The 25,276-nt window shown below is 45.2% G+C and overlaps 1 protein-coding gene across 3 annotated transcripts in view; it reads right to left on the bottom strand.

Moving 5' to 3' along the window:
- The window catches only part of HIVEP3 (HIVEP zinc finger 3), a 213,420-nt gene extending 191,751 nt beyond the window's left edge, over positions 1 to 21,669 (bottom strand). For 2 of the 3 annotated variants that reach the window (XM_087970825.1, XM_087970827.1), the window contains exon 1: positions 19,034 to 19,902. The gene's annotated coding sequence lies outside the window, so the exon portion shown is untranslated. Of the gene's footprint in view, positions 1 to 19,033; positions 19,903 to 21,383 lie in introns of those variants that run through there. The other variant, XM_087970826.1, reaches the window with a different exon arrangement.
- Positions 21,670 to 25,276: the final 3,607 nt, after the last annotated feature.

Genomic DNA, 25,276 nt, shown 5'->3' with positions numbered 1-25,276 from the left:
TAATGATCACAGCTTCTGCTGCCAGCCAACTGATGTTCTCAAGGCACCTTTTCCGCTAGCCATGGGAGGCAGGGACCGAGCACCACCGCAGGCAAAGCGGGTCAGTGAGCAGGACGCTTTGATGCAGAGGATGCAAGAAGCAGGAAACCAGCCAACCGGTCAAGCTGCTTGCACAATATAAGGGGTCATGCTGTTCCTGGACACAAGAGTCTATGGCTCACCTAACTGCTTAGTGGCTCATGGCCGGCAGATCAAAGTCGGCTTGTGAATGCATATTTCCTCTTCTTCCCCCACTCCTCTCCCAACCAACCCCTTTTGGTCTTTATGCAGCCCGCTGCTGTCCTGGCAACAGGTTAGCCACAATGACAACAAAACAGGCTGAAGGAGAGTTCCCCACCTATTTCAGTGCCGTTCCAAAGCACTGCACAAAGCACCAAGGAATAGCATTCTTGAGAAAAGGGACTGGAACTGAAGCAAAATGTGACGGAAAAGAAATTGTGCGCTGCAGGTTACAAAGGCAGAGTGAGTTAATAATGATGCAACTGGCCAATGACAAGGCGCATCACTCTGGGTTCACATACCATACAAATCAAGTTTGTTTTATTTGGGGTTTACTAACCAAAGCACAACTGACACATTAAGCAGTTTATGAGACACAGAGGCTGGATCCATACAACATATGAAGCTAAAACCAATCAAATTGCATTGTAGCTTAATGGTGCCATTTGTGTTTCCCCCCCCAAAAAACCATAGTCTGTTCCTACAACCTCTGTGTTCTACAGATTTGGACCAACTGGACTCTCATTGAACTCTATCCTGATTTCTTACACCTGACAACAATTTTTTAAAAAATTTTAAAGAGCCTTTATTAGTCAAATTCTACACTTAAAAACAATTAAAAACATGTTTCCATTCATTTCAGCATGTTTGTAGTGGTATTCACTCACACTGACATATTCTTAAGTATGTAGAATATTACTAAATACTATTACAATTATTTTACATTCGATTTATAGCATATTTTCATATATTTACATAGTTATTTACATGGTTATACACAGTTATACTTAGTCATACAATATTGTTTCATCTCACCATAACTTTTCATTCATTTCTCTATTTTGTGTCTACCTTGTAACCAATAATACCATAGATTCCAGATTTCATGACGACAACAACAACAACAAATCAGCAATAAACATTTAGCAGTCTTCATATTCATGACTGAAATCAAGGTCTTTTTCCAAAAGTCTACAAAGAACCTTCCAAACCCAATAAAGACCAAATGCAGTAAAACAGTATTCCAATATCTAAAGGGCTGCCACAAAGAAGAGGGGGTCAACTTATTATCCAAAGCACCTGAAGGCAGGACAAGAAGCAATGGGTGGAAACCAATGGTGGAATTCAAAGACTTTTACTACCGGTTCTTTGGGTGTGGCAGGGGAAGAATACTGCAAAATCCCCATTCCCTTCCCACCCCATTAACCTGCTTTCCAGCTCCGTTCTCCTGTGCAGGGCAACCAAAGAAGACCCAGCCAATCAGCTGGGACTTGGGAGGCGGAGAATAGGTGGGGGCGGGGCCAGTCAGAGGTGGTATTTGCCGGTTCTCCGAACTACTCAAAATTTCCGCTACAGGTTCTCCAGAACTGGTTGGAACCTGCTGAATACCACCTCTGATAGAAACTAAGCAAGGAGAGAAGAGCAACGTAGAGGTAGAAAGTAGAAAATTCCCAATGGTGAGAGCAATCAACCAATGGAATAGCTTGCCTTCAGGAGTTGTGGGTGCTCCATCACTGGAGGCTTTCAAAAAAAAAAAAAAAAAAGACTGAACAACCATTTGTCTGAAATGATATAGGGTCTCCTGTTTGAGCAGGGGGTTGGACTAGAAGACCTCCAAGGTCCCTTCCAATGCTGTTATTCTGACTTCTTTCCATCTGGCTCCGTTTCAGAAACACACAGATTCTGGAACAAGCTGCATAGACATTGTCCCATAGGGTGGCAGGAAGTATAAATATCAAAGCAATGGTATTTCTAAATAAGATGCTTGTTACTTAAGTGTAATTCAGAATGGAATCTACTATTCTAATTTGCAAGCTGTTTTTACATTGTGGAGAATTATTATTACCTACTCCAGCATGCTGGCTGGGGAATTCTGGGGATTGGAAGTCCAGACCTCTTAAAGTTAAGTAACACTGATCTGCGCATTCAGTATTGTCTACATCTGGAATCCTCCACATGGTTTAGCCACAATTTCCATCGGCCCCCAACATTGGCAAGGCTGACTGGAACACGCAGTCCCAAATATCTGGTGGATACTACATTGTTTGTCAAGATTTACACTAAAAAAGCAGCAGGAGCAGCAACACTCCAAGAGCAGAAACAGGATTCTTTGCTATCATTTATTTCTATTCCCCAAATCCTTGGCTTTCCAGAGCAGAGATGTTTACAACTCAAGGGCCCCCAAATGACATTGCCAAACCTCTCAAAAATAAGCTAACAAAAATATTTTTTTAATGTGGGAGAAGGAGAAATTTATTAAACACAGGACTGGAAAGTTAAGTATTTTTGCTGGATTAAACTTTGATGGATTGCAAATGGAATCGGATCTCCCATTTGTCCTGATTTCACCCACTACTGGTCATAGTGTGGCCCACACCATTACAGGTTAAATGCAGCTGTGAGGTTCAGAAAAGTTTGCTCGTTTTTCACACTCGTATAGCACCTCGCTGCCTCAGAGAAGGACTCTAGGGTGTGTGTCCGTTTAATATATAGTCCTCAAATCAATACATATCAGGTATTAAACTGATAGGAACAAATACAGCTGTTGCTTGATGGGGAGTTATGCAGGGGTGGGATTCAAAAAATTTTTAACAACCGGTTCTGTGGGCATGGCTAGGTGGGCATGGCCATGACTGAGTGGGCATGGCTTTTTTCTTTTATTTTTTTGGGGCAGAAACACCCCCCCATTTTTTTTTTTTTGCCTCCTGGGCCTCAGGAAAGCCTCCTTGGGGGGGCGTTTTTGCTCCCAGAAGGCTTCCCTGGGGCCCAGAAAGGCAAAAAATGGAGCGCAGGCTTCACCCAGGCTTCCCTGAGGCCCAGGAGGCCCAAAAGGAGCTGCCCCCGCGCTCCATTTTTGAGCCTCCTGGGCCTCAGGCAAGCCTGGGCAAAGCAGTAAGACAGCGAGGGGATCCTGGCACAGCTGATCATCAGAACAGCTGATTGTCGGGAGGGGGTAAAAAAGAAATGCCTTAAGGAGTGACTGGGCGGGGGAGAACGCAGTCAGCGATGTCGCGCCTGCGCAATAAGGATTGACTGGGAGGGGAAAGGCGGGCGGAGAGGGGAGGGGTCAGCCAGGGGCATGATTTGCTGGTTGTCCGAACTGCGGAGAATCATAACAACCAGTTCTATAGAACCGACCCACCCCTGGAGTTATGGTTTGTCACACAGTCAGCCAAATGTTCAGGCCGGATTTGGCATTTTTATCCACCAATCAAGTCCTTCCCAAGGACCTGGGATGTGTTAAAAGTTACATCACAGGATGTAAGCTGTTCCAAGTAAAGCTGCCTTTTGAAATTGACCAAGGGTGATTTTTGTCAATGCAGATGGTGCTGTTATTATCACTATTATCATTATTGTTTTATCTGTAAACTGCATAGAACCCTCCAAGATTGAGGCAGTGGATCCAAATTGCAGTTTCAATGAATAAATAATCCCAGGAATAGACATAGCTGCTTTCATGAGTGGCAAATAAGTTCTTTACAAACTCGTTGCACTCTTTGAAGCACCTTTTTGTCCTGGAGTCCAAAGCGCTGCGTGCAGTATCCCTTCAAGATATATACCAGGAGAGGAATCTGAAAGTTTTAGCCGGCAGACCAACAGGCTGCACCGCAGAGCGATGGCCCTTTCCCCGCACTGTTGTAATGTCATGTATCAGCCAAAAGACCAACAAGGGAAATGGAAGCAGCTATCAACACTAATGTGCCCTTTTGTTGCCAAAATCTTTACTGGAAAGTAAATTCTACTGAACCTGCTCCCAAATAAATAAGTTTATGACTAAAGCACTAGAAATTACACACAAGGACTAAGACAAAATGAAAAACTGTTGTCAGTAAATTATTGGCAACTTTTCTTGCTGTTCCACTGACTGAGGTAATGAAAAAAAAGAGTTGAATGGAAATTTTCAGAGTTGTACAGTGCTTCTGTACCATCTGCAATGATATGGCTGCTGCAACCAGTACCCATTTACAGAAGCCTGTCCAAAACCTTTGCAATATCTCAAATGCAAAATGGGCAAAAGAAAAAGTAGCAAGTCCTTGCCATATTTTTAATTTTTCTTGAAGAACCATTTCTTTATCTTGTTTTTAATGACTCTTTAATCCCTTTATTTGGGATGGAGTCGGGGCGACTGAATGGAGCTGAGCATTTACTGGCCAGCTGCCCTTCCTGATGCCTATGTAGAGTTCACAGCAGATATTTTCTCTTTGCACCCTGATAGAGAAACATCTGTCGCTGCCTAGGATTGAACTCTCAGCCTTCCGAGTGGGAGGCAAGCGTCTTCGCCTCTAGGCCACCATGCTGCTCATTTCTTGAAGAACAACATCATGACAAAATGCAACCATATGTATCCTCATTAATTAAATGTGTGTAAGCTACCATGTTTAAAATGCTCCCCACCCCCGCACCGAAGAACAGACTTTGAGGCAAGCATCTTCTTAGAAAAAGGCCCTCGGCATCCTTTTTTCACTTGCCAACTTCAGCTTAAGTATCTGGAAACAATATTCAGAATAAGAACACTTGGAAGTTTAGGCTTAAAATCTGGGGCACCCCAATTAATGTAGCAAAATGTTTTGGGATCAATTCATGACACAATCAAAGCTCTACCTGTGAGCTATCATGGGCATCTTTAAACTGCAGCTTTCTGCATTTTTTAATCTTTTCTGGACATCTTTTTTTTTTTATTTTGGGATGCAGACAGATTATTTTCTGCAACCGTACATGCTTGACTTGGCTCTGCTGTTGTCAACTCCTTAACTGAAAACATCTGTCTGCAGTCCACAGCACCCAACCATCTGCCTACTCCATCCAGCTGTGTAAATGGGCTTTTGACTTTTCAAAAACTCTTTTGCTATGGACCCACAGAGTAAAAAGGCCTTTTCGGGAATGCCTTCCTTTCTTTTGTGTTTTGAATTCCAGTTACTCTGTTCCCTAATAATAAACCCACTTTGTAGTCAATGTATGCTCTAAATTTCTCCCTGGAAAAGCTTTAACCAGCAGCAAGCACATTGATGAAACAAGACAAAATATGAAATAGCAACAAATGCGCTGAAGCAAACTTCATACATTCTGCTTGGATCGGACAGCTTCTACCCTGAACTGCATAATCCTAATTCCCCGGTTCTATTCATAGGAGATGCTAACCAAGACCAGGGTTTACAGCACAATAGGCAAAGCGAGCCATTTTCTGCATTTTTGCATGCTGTGATTCAGGAGCAGAATGCAGGAAAAGTCCCTTCAGGAGATCCAGATACCTCAACAGAGAAGCTAATCAGAAATGTGGGTTTTCCCTCTGTTGGGGTTTTTCATACATTCTTAAGAGGAGACGGCAGCTTCCATTTTTGTCTTTGGCCTCTGTGTTTTCCCTCTTTCGGAGGCTGGCTGAAAGCGAGGTATAGGCCAGGCCTCCAGCCAACAGCAACTGGCCTGGAATCTGGAGAATTTGGACAGCAAGCTAAGATCCCTGGAGCTGGTTGTGATATGGATTCTGCTTCATTTCATAACCTGAGATCTGGACTGTGTGAATTTGCTCTGCAGTGGGTATTGATATGAGTTTTGGGGACCAGAGTAACAGCAAGCGTTGATCTTCTGGTGACTAAGATCAACCTCTTTAGAAAACTATTGTTCATTCTTTCTCCCCTGTTTATTTAGGTTTTTGCATCGTGCCTTTATTATTCTTACAAATAACCCAAGGCAGCGAACATATCCAACCTGCCTTTCTCCTCCTATTTTCTCCACAACAACAAGGTGAGGTGCAGTGGTGGGATTCAATTTTTTTTACTACCGGTTCTGTGGGCATGGCTTGGTGGGCTTGGCTTGGTGGCCGTGGCAGGGGAAGGATACTGCAAAATCCCCATTCCCTCCCCACCTCACTAACCTGCTTTCCATCTCTGTTCTCCTGTGCAGGGCAACCAAAGAAGACCCAGCCGATCAGCTGGGACTCAATGGGAGGCAGAGAATAGATGGGGGCGGGGCCAGTCAGAGGTGGTATTTGCTGGTTCTCTGAACTACTCAAAATTTCCGCTACCGGTTCTCCAGAACTGGTCAGAACCTGCTGAATACCACCTCTGGTGAGGTGAGTTGGATTGAGAGAGAATAACCAGCCTAAAGTCACCCAACCAGTTTACAAGACTAAGGTGGGACTTGAACTCACGGTCTAGTACTTTCTAGCCTGGTACCTTAACCCCTAGACCAAACTGATTCTCTCAAGTTTAAACAGGGTAGCTTATGCAGATTTAATTAATGAAAATGCATGTGGTGTTTTTTTTAATCATATTGTTTTTCAAGAAATCTTGGTGTTCGTTTTTGAAATATGGCAGGGGCTGGCTACTTTTTCTTTTGCCTGTCCTTTATTTGAGATATTACAAAGATTTTGGACAGCTTCTATAAAAGGATGCTGGTCACAGCCGCCATATTATTGAGGTACACAAGTACTACAAAAGACTGGCAATCTAAGTCTATGTATAAAACAAAGATCTAGAACAGGTTCTGTCTGGCCACATTTAAGCCTGAGGCTTCATCTCCCAGAATTCTCAGCCAGCTTTGCTGGCTGGGGAATTCTGGGAGTTGAAGTCCTCCAGGCTTAAAGTGGCCAAGGCTTGGAGACCCCTGATCTAGAATCAGATCTCTTAGATCTAATAGTGCTCATTCTAGCACAAGGGTCTAAATCTCCCATACTTGCCTCCTGCCAGATTAGGCTACTTAAGAGGTCTCTCTACCCTGGTAAACCAGTGACAAAAAGGATTTCTCTGGACCAAAGTGGCTGGAAGCATCATACTTAGCCAATTGTCCTCAGAAGCTTCAGTGAGAGAACCACGGCTATGGGAGGATGGCTTGGAGACTCCTAGTGGAAACACATAAAGGTAAAGGTTCCCCTCGCACATACATGCTAATCGTTTCCGGCTCTAGGGGGAGGTGCTCATCTCCGTTACAAAGCCGAAGAGCCAGCGCTGCCCGAAGACGTCTCCGTGGTCATGTGGCCGGCATAACTAAATGCCAAAGGCGCACAGAACGCTGTTACCTTTCCACCAAAGGTGGTCCCTATTTTTCTACTTGCATTTTTTACGTGCTTTCAAACTGCTAGGTTGGCAGAAGTTGAGACAAGTAACGGGAGCTCACTCCATTACACGGCGCTAGGGATTCGGACCACCGAACTGCCAACCTTTCTGATCGACAAGCTCAGCATCTTAGCCACTGAGCCACTGCATCCCTTAGTGGAAAGACTAGTGATGGCTCAATCACCATACCCTAGGATCAGGGGTGTCAAACTCAAAGTCCGCGGGCCGGGTCTAGTCCGTGGGGTGCTTAGATCTGACCTGCAGGGCTGCCCTGTGAAACAGCGAAGGACTGGCCTGCGGTGCCTTCCGAGCTCCATTTTCTCTGGCAGAGGGTTGCAGGAGTAGGTGAAACGCAACCCTGATGCAGCCCTCGGAGAAATAGAGTTTGACACCTCTTCCCTAGATATATGCTGAGCATTATAAGATTGATTACTCTTCTAGTTCTTAGGGAAAGATGGTTTCAAGCACTAGAATTAGCCAACTTGCCCAATAGGGAGGTTGGTAGTTGTGAAAAATTAAACACACGCTACAGCTTAAACACAACCTTATCTAAAAGCTTTAGCTCTGTTTAAGGTGCTTAGAAAACTCTAAGCTTTTTTATATTTGTGACAAGCTGTTTAACTGATCTATGGATTTAAGGTTAGCTTAAGCAGCTTAAAGAGCTTTGGAGCTTGGATATGATTTAATATGCTAAAATATGATCTTTCCCCCCTCCAAAAAAAAATATCTCCAAAGTTTAGGAGGAGAAAAAAAACTCAAAGCAAACAAGAGAATCTTGAGAACAACCAAACTTGATCTGATCAAACTCATGTATTCATTAAACAAACATAGTAGTCTACAATTGGTTTGGTTCATACATACCAAGCCACAACAAAAACTAAGTTTACAGAGTAAAATTTGATAGCTCTGATTGATTTGATTGCTTATTATACCCTATGACTATCATTAAGTGTAGTACCTTGTGATTCTTGACTCTTGACAAATGTATTTTTTCTTTTATGTACACTGAGAGCATTTGCACCAAGACAAATTCCTTGTGTGTCCAATCACACTTGGCCAATAAAGAATTGAATTCTGTTCTATTCTATTCTATTCTATTCTATTCTATTCTATTCTATTTCTATTCTATTCAAAACACAAACCCAAGATCCAACTAAGCATAGCATGGTTCAGTTCACACTCGAATGTGCACACTACAATAACTCACAGTCTGCTTAATTTTCACTTAACTGTATTTCTAACGGCAGTGTATAGCTTAGTACAATGTGTGAAGATGAGGAATGGGAAGAAGTATTCTATGTAGATCTTGGATTCTTAAAAAAAAAAAAAAGAGAAGAATATTACAGCATTGTGGTGGAGGTCTTTACCTGATTTACACTAATGTCTGCAAAAAGGAAATAGGTTCTAAAATTATGCCCAATGTCTGAAATAGCAAAGCACATATTTGTGTGGCTTTGAGACTTTCTAATTGCGGAGTCTGTTGAAACTGGATGAGCCAAGGTAGCCTTCCCTCCACATTTCAGCCCAATTCTCTTGACTAACCAATGTAGCCCAGCAATAAAGCTATGGCAGAAAGAGAAGAAGGGCTGGTCTACATGGCTTATTGGATCAAACAGAGCTAATCACTATCTCTTAGCGTAATCTATTTCACAGGGCAGAGATGAAAGAGGAATTATGTACATCACCAAGGTGAACTGTTGTTCACCTTTTTGTTTAAAGTGTAATAAAAAATCATTATTTATTTTACATCTTCTCATCCATCAGAGCAATTCAAGCTCTTTCAATTGGCACCACATTAAAAATGCTAGACATTTATAGTGTAATTAAAGAAACTCATTTAGTAAGGATTAGTTTTCAAACTTTCAGAATCACGTTCTGGTTACAGTGTTAAGAAAGGCCAACCTGCCAATTCCTTGCATAATAAGGAAAACTCAATGTTTGTGATCGAATGATAGCCATTACACAGCAGATATGGGATTTGTTCTACTTCCTATTAACTTGGGCATAGCAATTACTATTTAGATGTTCCACCACCAAAATAACAGTGGATCAAAGCCAACCCACTTCCATTAAGCCAAATGGATTTCATTAATGTAAGTTTGATCATTGCAGATGACATAGTAAAAACAAACCCAAGCCCAGGTAGAACCAGTTGGATCTTCTGGTGAAGACACCACGGCTGGAAACCAGAAGACAGCTAGACCTTCCCTCTCAACCCAATTCACCACACAGGATTGTCGTTGTGGGGAAAACAGGAGGAGGAACAAGTATTAAAGCATGTTTGCTGCCTTCAGTTATTGATAAAAATAATAGAGGCAGGTTTAAACACCTGAAATATAGCCTTCCAAAGGTTATGGGAAGAAAATATTTATCACCTCCAGTATTTTTTTAGAACTAACTGGTTGATAAGACTTCTCAACATGACAAGTACTTATAATATAGCTTTCCCCAGTCTCACTACGCTTTTCCAGAATCAATTTCTAGCATTTTCCAGCTTTCCTAGGCATTGCTAAGAATCCCATGAGATAAAACCAATCTGGTGGGAAAGATTCCAAGATGGTTGCCTATAGCAGGGGTGTCAAACTCCATTCCATTGAGGGCCCCACCAGGGCTGTGTTTTACCTCAGGGAGCTGGGATGGGTGTGGCCAGGTGGGCATGGCCAGCTCAACGTCATTTGTGTCAGGGGCGCCTGTGGTGGCCCAAGCGCTCTGCCACCAAAAATGGGCTCCTGAGGTCCGTTTTCAGCTGCGATGGCCTCTTGCAATCCTCTGCCACTGAAAACAGAGTTTGGGTGGACAGCAAGGTCCTTCACTGTTTCCAGGCCATCCCCATGGGCCAGATCTAAGTGCCCGTGGGCCTTGAGTTTGACACCCCTGGTCTAGAGTGTTCTCAATTTGGGGGAAGGGGAATATACTGGGGACCTAATTCCAAAGTCTTTGTAGATCACCTAAGAAACTTTTATGTCCTACAAATGAAAGCAAGCACATAAAATACACATGTGCACACATACATTACATACATACACACAAACATATCTGCCTGTCTTGTCTATCTATCTATCTATCTTCCATCTCTTCAACATCTTCATGAAAGCTAGCAACGTTTTATGAAAACTATGGACCAGACTGTTGAGAAGAGCTCTTTAACAGAGCTACAGTACATCAATCAGAATTATAATTTTGCAAGGGAAATGCTTCTGTTCACCTAATTAACTACCTGGGTAATTTACAGCTAAGGATTTAGTAACCTGCAATTCAGCCAAAAACAATTATTCAACTTTTGATGGTGAGGCACCAACATCAGTACTGGTGCCAGCAGCTTCTTGATGGAAATAAGGCCAGGTTTTTTTTGTATACCATGCAATTCCATTACGTGTATTACTTCTGCTATTCTGAACCCCCAGTTTTCCCCTAACCTTGCAATCCCAGATGCCTGACATTATCCTTTGACTGGAAACAATGGTTATTTTTGTTTCTATGTCTTGATGGCTGAAGGATGAAGTAGAATCTGAACCCTCCCACACCTAAGTCCAACATCTTCATCACTACACCGCACAACCTCTCAATTACAGTCCAATGCATAAATGGCACTTACTCAGCAGCAAGGGCTCTGGTTGTCCTTGATCTCACCAAAACAACATAAATAATTCTACCAAAATTATCCTGATTACGTCTTGCAGTTACAAGCAAAAAAATCGCAGAAGTTGCCAAGAGTACCGATATTGTAATGCATTAAAACACACTTGCGGTAATTACGTACACTAGGCTAAACTGCTTATAAATGTACAAGGTAAAATTGCATACACAATACGTGCAAAATTCTGAGCTAATAATTTGCAAGTAGCTGACCAAACAGAGGAAACATTTCCAACTGAGAAACGAGTGAATGGAAATGAAAGTGACAATATTTGTTCATCCCTATCTTTTAGGGAGATCAAAGGTCTAATATTTTCTTTTCTAAAAAATTCAAGATAAAGCAGGAGAATAAGCTCTCTCACATATTTTTCTAGCACATCTGGGAAATTTTGATGACCATGTCTCTGTTGGTAAGTAAAAACAATAGGAAACATTCTTGATATTTATTCATTCATTCAATCATTTAATTTGTCTCTCAATCCAAATTACTCTGGGCTGGGCAGTGAAGATAATCACCACAATTAAAATCACAAACACACAAAACTAGTTACAATGCTCCACTAGAGCTAGTTTTACACTTCACATTAAGCTACTTATTTAACTTAATATGAGATATGAACCTAGCCAAGTGTCATTTGTTAAATAAACTACAAATAAGCAAACTGTGTCATAGAATATGAATCATGTCTTGCTTTCAGAAGTTGTACATGCTCCAACACTGGAAGTTTTTAAAAAGATGTTGGATAACCATTTGTCTGAAGTGGTGTAGGGTTTCCTGCCTAAGCAAGGGGTTGGACTAGAAGACCTCCAAGGTCCCTTCAGACTCTTCTATTCTATTCTATTCTATTCTATTCTATTCTATTCTATTCTATTCTATGTTATATTCCTCCTTCACCATCAACATTCTGATCCAAAGCCAACCTAGAAAGTTCTTCTAATTCATAAAAGTAGTTTCTATTAGCTACCAGAATAGCTATATAATTAGCTAGCCCATAACATTGGGAGCAGATAAAACTTAAATATGCTTTCCAAAATTAATATAAACACTGAGGCACACATACTGTGGATAGCAACTGGTTCTCTAGGCCAGAGTTTCTCAACCTATACAACTATTAAGAAATGTTGTTTCAACTCCCAGAATTCCCGAGCATGCTCGCCCACACATCTTAAAAGTTGAAGAGGTCAAGAAACATTGCTTGAGAGCTTTAGCAACCACGAAAAAGATCCAAGCTTAGAAATCAGCATATTTTCCCTCTCGTCATTCTTCCGTTACATAACATGGCAGTAAAGAACCAAGATGTACTAACTAAGCCAAAAAAATAAAACAAAATCACAGTTACTACTTTCTTCCAAATCTGTCATGACATGTTTGCTTTTGTTAACAAGCTGCATTCCAAGCAAATGAAAAGCACTGGGAATTTTGCTCTTTTTTTTTTTTCAGTGTTCCTTAAAGAAATGGGTTTCCTGGGACACGCTTGAATTAAAGCAACATTCCTCACATTTTTTGAGTTTGCCTTAATTGCTCAAGTAGTCACTTCCTCCTTTCCTCCACCCATACCCTGGAAAGCTGACATTCTCAACTGAGCCTTAGAAATTTAAAAGTGGGAAACAAAAATAAACACGCATTCTGGCATCAGGGAATGCAATCAAGAACTGAAGGTCAAATAAGGTTCCATTTCTCCATATATGTTTCTTTGAAGGATATGCATCCATTTATCAGAATTGTAGGCTTCTCCAGTGGATCTATCATGCCATCTGAAACCCAATGAGCGTAACAAGGAACATAGAACAACAGGGTTGGAAAGGAGTTTGCAGGTGTTCTAATCCAGTGGTCGCCAACCAGTGCGCCGGGGACCACTGGTGGTCCATGAGAAAATTTTGGTGGTCCGCAGAGAAATGTCCCCCCCCCCAAAAGCAATTAATCTAGGCTGCTCTGGAACACAAGGCTGCGCCGCCCACATGGCCCTGCCACCCGCTGGCCCCCACCCTTTGGCTGAGCACAAACCTTACCTTGAGTAGATCCATGCAAGCTGAAACTGGAAGGTAAGACCAATGGCGGAGGAGGAAAATCTGCCCTGGGGTGGTTTGCTGACATTGGTGGGAAAGCTGATCCCATATTCCAGAGCTGCAAAAGTCACAGCAGTGGCCCTTTGGTCATCCCAGAGCAGGTCCTCCACCCAGGTGCACTGGCCTGCCATGGACTAGAGGAGCTGCTCCGGGATGACCAAAGGGCCACTGCTGTGACTATTGCAGCTCTGGAATATGGGACCAACTTTCCCATCAATGTCAGCAAGCCTCCGTCAGTCAAAATTCATATTAGTGGTCCGCGGAATTTAAAATTATAAGTTTGATGGTCCCCAAGATCCAAAAGGTTGATGACCTAAGCCCCTGCTCCAGCAGATCTACTCTAGACCAGTGGTCCCCAACCTTTTTTGTACCAGGGACCAGTTTCACGATTATTCATTCTTTGCGGCCCGGTACAAAATGATCCACGGACAGCCAGCCATCCCCCGCTTCTCCCCGCCACCTTCAACTCCTCCTTTGTACCTTCTCGCAGTTGATGGGCTTTTCGGGCTCTTTCTTAATCTCCTCCTGAGTAACGCAAGACTCCACCGCCATCGGGACAGCTCTTCGTTCGAAGCCAACGCCCCCCCTTCGACGAAACTAAGGCGCAAGGATTCCTTCAGCACCCAAACGCCGCTTTCCAACCGACGACCGACAAGCTCACCCGGAAGCACTTTCTCAAGCGCCGTCGAAACAAGATGGCGGCGCCCAAGCAAAGTAGGCCTGCGGCCCGGTACAAAATGATCCACGGACCGGTACCGGTCCGGGGCCCGGTGGTTGGGGACCCCTGCTCTAGACAATTGGTTCTCCAATCTCTTCTTGAAAACCTCCCCCATAACTCCTGGAAGCAACTTCTGTCCCACTGATTGATTGTTCTCACCATCAGAAAAGGTCTCCTTAGTTGTAGGTTGGATCTACCATACCCTTCTCTTTTCAGTTTTGGGTGAAGACAGAAGTGGGCAACTCTCCAACCTGAAGGCCAGATCTGACCTACTCAGCCATGATTTTCTGACTTTCTCCTCCCCTTCAGGAACCTGTGAAGATCATTTATTTATTATCATTACATTTTTATCTCACCTTCATTACTTTATTAGTAACCCAAGGTGGCGAACACACATAATGCTTCTTCCTCCTCCTATTTTCCCCACAACAACAGCCACCTGAGACAGAGGGACTGGCCAAAAGTTACCCAGCCAGTTTTCCTGCCCGAGAAGGGACTAAAACTCACACAGCCTCCTGCACCCGAGCCTTGACACCAAAGTGGCATCATGCCACTAAAGAAACCAACTCTCCAATTTATGACGGAGCAACTGGCCTAATTACGAAGAATATCTATTTGTGAGCTCACTAGAAGTTGAAAATGACTCGACGGCACGTGACCAAATCAACTGACCTGGGATCTTTTTTTTAAGGAAACAAAAGGAAATGTGAATATTTCTGCTTGAAAACAAAATTCCAAAAACTCTAAAAACATGGATAATGTAGGATAGCAGGCACAGCACAGAAGCTTGATGGCAAAGACACATCTCTTTTGCACACACGCATACGTTAGTACAAACTTTGCATACATGCAGATGGTAATAAAAATAGATGCCAGTACAAACTAAGACAAACTTGCTTTCTTCCACATTCTAGTGCAGCCCAAATGAGACAAGATCTGCCTTGTATTGCCTCCTTTAAGCAGATGTGTTCAAGATATATACCTGTTTACCATGTCCATCTTTTCTTCAACAGTATGAAGAAACTATAGTGGCTTCAGCAATAGCAATAGTACTTAGACTTATATACCGCTTCACAGTGCTTTCCAGCCCTCTCTAAGTGATTTAAGAGTCAGCCTTTTGCCCCCAATAACAATCTGGGTCTTCATTTGATCCACCTCAGAAGGATGGAAGGCTGAGTCAGCCTTGAGCCTGGTGAGATTTGAACTGCCAACTTGCAGGTAACCGGCAGTCAGCAGAAGTAGCCTGCAGTACTGCATTCTAACCACTGTGCCACCGTGGCAGCACTTCTTTAAATGGGATGATCCACTGGACTGGAAGAAACAGCCTTGAAGAGTGACTTCTGGTAATCCTTGACTTACAAACAGTCATTCAACAACCATTTGAAGTTACAACGGCACTAAAAAGGGGGGACTTACGACTGGTTCTCCCACTTACAACCATCGCAGCAGTCCCATGACCAAAATTTGGGTGCTTGGCAAATGGCATGTATTTAGGGACCTTCCCAGCCAGCTTCCAACAAAGCCAATGACAGAAGCCAGACTCACTTAGCAACAACAACCATGGCAAAAAATGTCACACAAAAGGATGAGACGGACTTAACAAACTCCTCGCTTAGCCATGGAAAGTCTGGTCCCAACTGTGGTTGTAAGCCAAGGACTACACACCTGTATGCTTTTTAACTCAAAGGGGATCCCAACTATTTGGGCAAGCCAGTGGAAAAATAAGAACTTATCCAGACCTAAGCAATTTGAACATTGCACAGTCTGACTTGGCAAGGAACCGAGGCTTGGGAATTGAGGCTTCCTCTTGAGGTTCATCATGTTTTGTGACACAACAGGCCAGCAAATCTTCCTGACCCAACCAAGCCCTTTGCCAAAAGTTTATTGCTATCAAACTCCAAGACGCACCAAAAAAAAAATGCATCCTGAAATATTGTGCAACCATGTTCAAGTTCACATTTTCCTAATGCTTCAGGGAACCGAATGGAGGCCCAAAGAGCAGCAAGCAAAATCACTGTCATCTCTATGAAATGTAATAACAACAAAGAAATCCCAGCTGGGGCCCAATCCACCTCCAACTGAAGTCCAGACTCCCATTGTTTGGCAATACTTAGCGAAAAAACAGCATCATTAGAGTTCCCTTTCCTTGTTTCACCTATTGTTCTATGCTACAGAATGGTTTGTTTCAACCTGGCCTAGCATGAATTATAGGAAAGGTATCAAACTCGATTTCATTGAGGGCCGCATCAGGGTTGTATCTGACCTCAGGGGGCCAGGGGGTGCAGCCAAAATTCTTATCGTTGTTTGATTGGCTACACAGATTAAAATGTAATTTCTAAAAGAGGAAGGGGGGAGTTAGTGGTTGCCTAACTCTAATGACAATATTTTTCCCCCTTATGGGCTTGACAGAAATTCATTTCCTGTTTGGGAGGGAAACAGGGAAGCAGCAATTACAAAGTTTAAGAGACTCTGCCACAAAGGGAATTTTAAAATTGAAATATTCCCCTAAAGAAGGGGTTTTGTTTAAATGCCAGCCTTGGAATTCACTAAACATGACTGCCCTTAAAGTCACTCACTAAGCAGCGTTAGAGCATCAGCAATGACACTCTGACTGGCTGTGAAAATTTCACACTGTTGAACATCCCTCTCTTCCCACTGTTAACAAGCAATTTCTTATCTCTAAAGGCATCAATACAGCTGTTACAAACACTGCTAACCATTGCTGGACATCTTGGTCGCTGAAACATTCCAGCCAGAGACAAGCTGTAATCCAACTGAATGTCACATGTTCAAGTAAACAGCATAAAATCCATCATCAATAATTTGTGTAAAAGCATATTCTGTTACTACAAAGGACCAACATGTTCTTGGTAACATCTGACACCTTGGCAAGGAGAAAAATTATACTGTATTGAGCAGTTGCCTATTTAAAAAAACATGTTAATACAAACTCTTCTTACTAAGTATTCTAATGGATGACAGTGATATTAAACAATAGGATATTTTTGAAATGCCCAGCAGCTGAATACAGCTTGCAAAACTCCTAATGCCATAATGAAATGCACACACAATCCGTTTATTTTTCCATTCCCTGAACTAGTTATAAGAATTAGTAATCTCTGCTCTTCACTTAATCCAAAAGTGATCCGCTAAACTGGGCTTAACTTGAACCACAATTTGCTCCATCAAGCCAAAGGTTGTTTCAGGAAACAGAATTAGCAACAGGTACAGTTTATGTAGGTAAACAATGGAACCAGACCTTGATATACAATTAAAATCTTTCAAATAACTGGCTCCACTAAAGGCAGAGGAAACTGCAGGAAACCCATGTTCACTAAGGCTGGTTCCCCAAACCTCAGTTTAGCAATACTTCCAAATCCTTCTCCCCTTTCTCTCATTCAACTTTTACACTGCTACCCAGTGTAGCTCTTGTGCCAAGAACTTTACTAGTGCTCCTTGTTACCAGAAGCACAGGGGAAAAATGCTGGAACTGGACCAACTCAATCACATGTCTTCTTTTTTTTTAAAGATCCAGGTTAGGAAGACACAAATGCTTATGTTTGGAAACTAAAGAAATATAAGACTCATATAAGGTGTTTCAATTTGCTAGGAAGCTTTTCAATGTGAAACCCTTGGGGGAGTGAAGGGGGGAGACCAACAGAATTTCTTATTAAGGATCTGGTAGATTCACTGAATGACAGCTCAATCCTACAAGTTACATCTGTCTTGCTGTTGTTATGCAATCAAGAGGCCAAATATCACCCAGAAATAGCCCAGGCCAGATTGCACACAAGGGCACCCTTAAGTCTTCTTTTGTTTTTCCCTCGCACAGAGAACAACCCTCTGCAGCCAGTTTGCTACTATCAGAGCACTGCAGCCGACTCAACCCCCAACAGAAAAACCTCAGCACGGATTGCTAAAGATAGCCAAGGCAGGTATTACAAGCGATGAAGTCACTAAGCAAAGATTTGCAGGTAGTAGCTGGAGGTTCTTTGCTGCAAAGTAAAATGCTGGAATTTGCCTAAGCCCCCCCCCCTTCCAACCTTCCTCCCCCCACCAACCAGGAGTGAATACTATACTGTTCCCCAAAACCTAAATGCCATTTAAATGTCAGTCATCTGTCATACATGGAAAAGCTGCAATTGGTTAAAAAAAAAAAATTCAGGTAAGCCCGCTGGGGCACAGAATACATGCTTTGGTGGGCATCTGATGTGCAGAGCCATCTATCAGCAGCTGATGATGCCATGCTTGCAAGCTAAACCATATTCTGCGGCAACACACAGCCTTTAAAGAGAAAGGGGGGAGGGAGGTGGTAGATGCAAAACAAGACGGAAATGCCATCGCTCCATTCAGCTCCTTGCATCCAGGGACAGGAAAATCAAACCTTAGCTCCCACCAAAAAAGCAAACTAGAGGTTTCACTGTCTCTCCTCTCCACCCAGACAACCCTCCCCACAAAAAAAATATACAAAGGCCTCTTTTCCAATCAATTGACTAAGGAGGGGAGGGTGAAAAATAGATTGAAATTCTAGATGCACCCAACCTGTGAGGATGCTAAGCCCCTGTGTGTGTCTCTCTTTCTGGCGACTTGATCGGAAATAAGCATCATTGCAGAGGTGATGTTATTTTTACCTGCTCTCCCCCTCGGTCCATCAATCACAACTCCCAAGGTAGCTGGAACCCAGGCTAAGTTTAAAGCAAGAAAGATCCAAATGCAAGAGGTGTGGTAGTAGCCCTCCCTTGAGTTAAAAGCCCTGCACACCTTTCTCCGGAGCACCTTGTCCATCCCCTCCCCTTCCATCCCCCAGAGCACCTTATCCATCTTCTCACTCGCCCCCCTTCCACCCCACACAACAGGCCTTCCAGAAGAAGCTCAAACCTGCAGGAGGCGAGGAAAGGGTTAACCTCCACCGATTGACACCCGCAAAGGTTACTTCAGGCCCTGAAGCAAAGAGGCTGCATCCTATCAGCTGTGCAGCACAGCCCACCCAAGGGAATAGCTTCTCTCTCTCTCTCTCTCTCTCTCTCTCTCTCTCTCTGCCACCCCTAGAACAGCCCTCATATAGGACACCCCCAGAGGCAGGAGTGCATTCCCAAGTGACCACACACACACACACACACACTTCTCCACTACCAAAATGGAATCTACCCAACCACCCACCCCCCAGGGACTCTTCCCCAGTAGAGAGAAAGAAAAAGCCACTGCAACCCTGCAAACCCTTCGACAAGGGCATAGCAGAATAAACAAGAAAACAGCCTCTGGACTCCATAGCCTTCCTTACCTTTGCGGTCTAGCTTGAACACACAGCCTTCTCGGGCATGCTTTCCGCTGGCTTTTCTTTTTGCGGGGAGGGAGTGGGGGAGAGAGAAGAAAGAAGGAATTCGCTGCCTGGTTTTCTCCTCTTTAGAGGAGGTCGGTTCCAGCGATCGGGCGATGGGGGTATCTCTTCAAGCCAACACCTGTTTTGGGCCAGCGGGGGTGGGGTGGGTGGGCGATCGGAGAAGAGAACGGTTGCCAGCTGGCTCAGAAGGCGAATGGACGGGTCATTCCGGGTGGCCGTCCGAGCCGATTCCAAGCCAAATCAATGCGGAGGTGGGATGCGGGTGGGGGGAATAATTCTGGGGGGAGGGGAGAGGGAGGGAAGCGGGCGGGGGTGGGGGCTGGCATCTACAGGCATAATAATAACAACCCCAAGGGCCCAGCCTGCTTCATAATGGGAGATCTCGCGGCTCTCCAGCTGGAAACCGAGCACCTTTCGCTGTTTTTATTCTTCGGAAGCAAAATAATCCGAGCCGGGGAAGCGAAGAAAGGCGGCAGGTAGCCGCCGAAAGGCTCTTCCTAACGCTGCTGGACAGCAGGGAATCAATCCCGCCCGGAACAGCCGCAGCATAATCGGATCGGCCGGTTGCTCCGTTGTTGTTGTTGTTGTTGTTTTTTAAAAAATAAACTAATAATTGCAATTGTCTTGCTTATCCGGAGGGCTATTCTAGGGAGGAAGGCACGGATAACAATAACAACAACAGCCAGCCTTTTGCACTGTTTCTCTTCTCCACCCCACCCCCCCTTCTTCTTTTTGTGCTATTTAGGCCTTTGAAACGTGGTTGGAAGCCTTTTAAAGCTACAGTACACGGATTGGAAGGAGAAAAGGGGGGGGTGTCTGCTTTAAGGGGGAGGGAGAGCCGGCTGGGAAGAGCCAAGCCAGCGGGCGCCACGAAGGGCGCCGTGGGTGGTGAGGGGGAGGAGCCAGCGCTCAGCCCCGCCCCTTGGGAAGTCAGCAGTCCCGCCGATGCCGAGGCGAGTTTGCTTTGCCCGCTGGGCGCTTCCCGGATCGTGGGCACTTGGGTTTTTGCATCCGCCGTCCCTTCTCTGACCGCTCCACCAGCAACCCTTTCCTTGCCGCGCTGGTTGCAACTCGATCCAGTCAAAAAGGCATTCCCGCAAACACGCTTCTGGCTTTGCACCAGATACAGAAGCACAAACGCAACAGCGGGGCCGGAGTGGGGGGGGTAGGTTTTACACCCAACATTTCAAGCCATTAAAAAAAAAAAAAACCAACACCCAAAGGAATTTTGTCACGGAATCCGAACGAAGCCGCATGGTTTGTGGTAGTAGACGATCGGAGGCAATCGCGTCGTGTGAACGCAAAACCCTGATCTGTCAAAAGTGGTAGGGGGAGTGTTTGCTTTCCCGGAAGAGCGGGGAGAGGGAGTCACAGGCTGGAAGCAAGGTGGACCAAGGCAACCTGTTAGCTCGGAGTAATTCCCACGCGGTGGAAGGCAAGGGGGGGCACAAACACGGCAATCCTGCGGTGCTTTGAAAGGTTTAACACGGGTTCGCGCTGCTGACACGCGCGCCCTTTTAAAAGCTCGACATTGTGAACTGTACGCATCAGAATTTTAACGCATAACCAGGCACAGCTCTTTATATTTACCCCTCGCCCACTGCATTTAATGAAGCAACTTCCAAGTACAAATACTCGACACAGAAGAATCCGTTTCTCCAGATCTTCAAGATGCTAGGATGCTAAAGGACCCTTAGCAAGGAGTAAGTAACCCACGGCGGACGGCGCAACTTCTAAGCGGACGAATTTCAAACCACACCACGACCTGCTTACTCTCCCTAAAGTGCATTACACTTTCCTTCCGAGTAAACATCCATATTTGATAGTCCCTCGCTTCCCCCGCCGCGTTTGTTTGTTTGCAAAAGATCTCGTCCGCGATTACAGTTTTTCTCCCGACACGTCCTTTTTTTTTTCTTCTTCTTTTCTGGCCGACAGTGCCCGTCCTCTCAAAAAAAATAAGCCAAAATTCAGAAACGAGGCAGAAATACAACATTAAAGCGGGGTCCCCGGCAGCTCACCGGCTACCTGAGAACTAGCGCCTTGAGAATAGCCTTAGCCGAAGTTGGCTGCACGACCTAGCGGTCGGACTCGACCCCGCAGCCCTCGCGGGACCCCGTCTCCCACCCGCGGCTCGCGGGGCAAAAAGGGCTCCAGCAGCCACTGATGGAAACACCCCCACACACACACACACTTTTCTCCAGGATGGCCCTGAGACCGGGATCCCCAAAGCCCACTTTGGGGAAGGGGTTCTTTTTCCCTTGCCTTTAAGCAACCCAAGCCCGCTACTCACCGCATCCAAAAGGGAGGCTCGGAGAAGCGACGTGGGACGCCCGTTCCAAAAGGCGACGGAGACGCAGCGCAAGCTCCGAATCCACGGGCCGGTCCAGCGGGGGAGTGGGAAAGGGGGGGGGCTGGAGCCGCGCTTCTCCGCCAAGCCCCGACTCAGCGCTCCAGGAGAAGCCCGCGCAGGGACGAGCCCACCGGGCGCTCGGCCGCCGGGGAAACCTGAGCGAAGTTGCCGGAGGAAACCCGCCGTCGCCGCCGCTGCTGCTGCTGCTTCTGCTGCCGCCGCCACCGCCGCCTCGTCTCCAGGGCGGTCGCCTCAGGAGGGCAGCCGCGTCGTCCTCCCCGCCGGGAGCCGCCGAGCCATTGGCGAAGAGGAGACATCCTACATCGAGAGGCCGCTTCAGCTACCCCCCCCCCCCCTCACTCGAGCTTCCCGGTGCCTTCAAGCGCAAGCCCTCCGGAGCTTTGGCGGGACGAGAGGGCTCCTGAGCACGTGCAGAGCGCGCGAGCCCGCGGAACGGGAAGACCTGACGGAGCGCGCTCGCCTTCAGCCTCGGCGCCGGGGAGCTTTACATCAATCACACACACACCCCGAGGGACGGCTTGGCGAAATGCACCCGCGCTCGGGTTCCTAATCCGTTGATAGTTGTGGGGGAAGAGCCGAGACAAAGCAGCCTCTGGGCGTGTGCAGAGTGCCCCGGGCCGCCACCCTTGCAAGGCTTGAAACTCCCCACAGATGCTGCAGAGCGAAAGCGCCGCCCCCTTTGGAGCGCCAAGCCAGCCCAGCTGCTCGAGGGCTGCGCCGGGTTCTCTTCGCTGGGGCTGCCAAGCCGGGCCGGTCGAGCGGCTCCGTCCTGGCCCTCCCCGCCTCCTCCTCCTCCTCCTCCTCCTCCGAGGGAAGAGAAAGCGCGCGGGGGGGGGGCGGAGGTGGAGAGTGGAGAGATTATCCTATTTTGCGTCTCGTTGCTCCGGCGAGCCGGCCGCGAGCACCAATTGGCTGGCCGCTTGCAACCGGAAATGTGACCAACAGCAGCCTGGGCTCGGCTGCTGCCCAGAGCGACCTGAGCTCAGCAAAATTTTGGCACCGCCGCTCCGCCTCTGGGTCACACGACGCCCCCCCTCACTCTTCCCTATGCACACGGGGCGGGGGAGAGACAGAGAGAGGATGGGGGTTAGTTTCACTTGTCTTTCGCTCAGGGTTCAGGTTGGTGGCTTAGTCCAAACAAGGAAGAGACTATCCAAGCGGGGAAACAAGGGGGGAGGCTTTGAAAAAGATCGGGGGGGGGGGGGATGATCGAGACCTTCCAACACCACCCCCTCCTCCTTTGCAGGATTATGTTTGGGGTTTTGCCCTGATCCAAGATTCTCAAGTGAACAAAAGACACAGTCCGGAGAGGCAAAAATAAAATAAAATTTGAAGTTGTATTTGTTCCCAGTTTAGGTCAAAGCTGCTTTAATTTAGTTTAGAACACTGCATTAGTTTAGGTAAGAACACACCCTATTGTAGCCTTCGACTATCATTAAGTGTGGTACCTGATGATTCTTGACTCTTGATGAATGTATCTTTTATGTACACTGAGAACATTTGCAGCAAGACAAATTCCTTGTGTGTCCAATCATACTTGGCCAATAAAGAATTCTATTCTATTCTATACGTGGAATAACTGCATCGAGTTTTGGTCACCACATGACAAAAAAAAGAGGTTTTGGGAAAAGTACAAAGACAATGATTAAAGCCCTGGAGGCTAAAACATACGAAGAATGGTTGGTGGATTTGGATTTGGCTAGTCTAGAGAAAAGGACCAGGGGTGACGTGATAGCAATATTCCAGTATTGGGGGGGGGGGGCTGCCACAAAGAAAAGAGGGTCAAATTATTCTCCAAAGCACCAGAAGGCAGGACAAGAAACAATGGATGGAAACTAATCAAGGAGAGAAGCAACCTGGAATTAAGGAGAAACTTCCCAACAGTGGGGACGCGTTACCAATGAAACAGGCTGCCTTCAGAAGTTGTGGGTGCTTCATCACTGGAGGTTTTTAAGAAGAGACTGGACTGTCTCTTGTCTGAAATGGTATAGGATCTCCTGCTTGAGCAGGGGGCTGGACTAGAAGATCTCCAAGGTCCCTTCCAGTTCTATTCTGATTCTTGCTTAAAAGTCTGTGCTGACCAATTGGCCCCCATCTTCACCCAAATCTTCAATAGATCACTAGAGATGTGCTATGTTCCTTCCTGCTTCAAACGCTCTACTATCCTCCCAGTGCCAAAGAAGCCCTCCATCAGGGAACTGAATGACTACAGACCAGTTGCTGTAACATCTGTAGTTATGAAAATCTTTGAAAGGCTTGTGCTGTCCTACCTGAAAACCATCATGGATCCGCTGTTAGATCCCATGCAGTTTGCATACTATTCTGCAAATAGATCAACAGATGATGCTGTTAATATGGCTCTACACTACATCCCACAACACCTTGAATCTCCAAATACCTACACAAGGGTCCTCTTTGTAGACTTCAGTTCAGCATTCAATACCATCATTCCAGACATTCTTCAAACGAAACTAAACCAGCTAGCGGTACCTGAACACACTTGTAAGTGGATCATAAGCTTCCTAACCGACAGGAAGCAGCAGGTGAAGCTAGGCAGAATCACATCCGATACCTGTACAATCAGCACAGGGGGGCCCCAAGGCTGTGTGCTATCTCCACTTCTCTTCTCCCTATATACCAATGACTGCATCTCAAATGATCCATCTGTTAAAATACTGAAGTTTGCTGTTGACACAACAGTGATTGGTCTCATTCGAGACAACGATGAATCTGCATACAGACAGGAGGTTATACAACTTGCCTCATGGTGTAACCGAAACAATCTGGAACCGAACACACTCAAAACCATAGAAATGGTGGTAGAGTTTAGAAGAAACCCTCCTATACTACCACCTCTTACAATACTAGACAACACAGTATCAACAGTAGAGACCTTCAAATTTCTAGGTTCTACTATTTCACATGACCTAAAATGGACACCTAACATCAAAAACATCATCAAAAAAGCACAACAAATAATGTTCTTTCTGCTCCATCTCAGAAAGCTCAAACTGCCCAAGGAGCTGCTGATCCATTTCTACAGAGGAATTATTGAGTCTGTCATCTGCACCTCTATAACTGTCTGGTTTGGTTCTGCAACCCAACAAGACAGACACAGACTTCAGAGAGTAATTAGGACTGCAGAAAAAACAATTACTACCCACCTGCCTTCAATTGAGGACCTGTATACTGCATGAGTCAAAAAGAGGGCTGTGAAAATATTTACAGACCCCTCACATCCTGGACATAAACTGTTTCAATTCCTTCCCTCAAAATGACGCTATAGAGCACTACGCATCAGAACAACTAGGCACAAGAACAGTTTTTCCCCGAAAGCCATCACTCTGCAAAACAAATAATTCCCTCAACACTGTTCAACTATTTACAAAGTGTACACTACTATTACTGTTAATCTTCTCATCACTCTTTATCACCCATCCCCTCCCACTTGTGAATGTATGACTGTAACTTTGTTGCTTGTATCCTTTATATTGACTGTTTCCTAGTATGATTTGATTGTTGATTGTACCCCATGACTATCATTAAGTGTTGTATGTTATGATTCTTGATTCTTAACAAATGTATCTTTTCTTTTATGTACACAGAGTTATGTATACACCAAGACAAATTCCTTGTGTGTCCAATCACACTTGGCCAATAAAGTATTCTACTCACCTAAGCCAAGTGTGTCCAGCCTTGGTAACTGTAAAGACCTGTGGAACTTCAACTCCCAGCATTCCCCAGCCAGCCATAAAGTTGCCAAGGTTGGACACCCCTGGCTTAAACTGTGATATGAGTTGGGTTGGGCAGAA

This window comes from Notechis scutatus, chromosome 8 (genome assembly GCF_049901735.1).
Source record: "Notechis scutatus isolate UNSWTSFEM ecotype Mainland chromosome 8, rNotScu1.2, whole genome shotgun sequence".
Taxonomy (NCBI): Eukaryota; Metazoa; Chordata; class Lepidosauria; order Squamata; family Elapidae; genus Notechis; species Notechis scutatus.
Note: the sequence above shows the minus strand (reverse complement) of the source record. Positions and strands in the feature narration are given on the sequence as shown.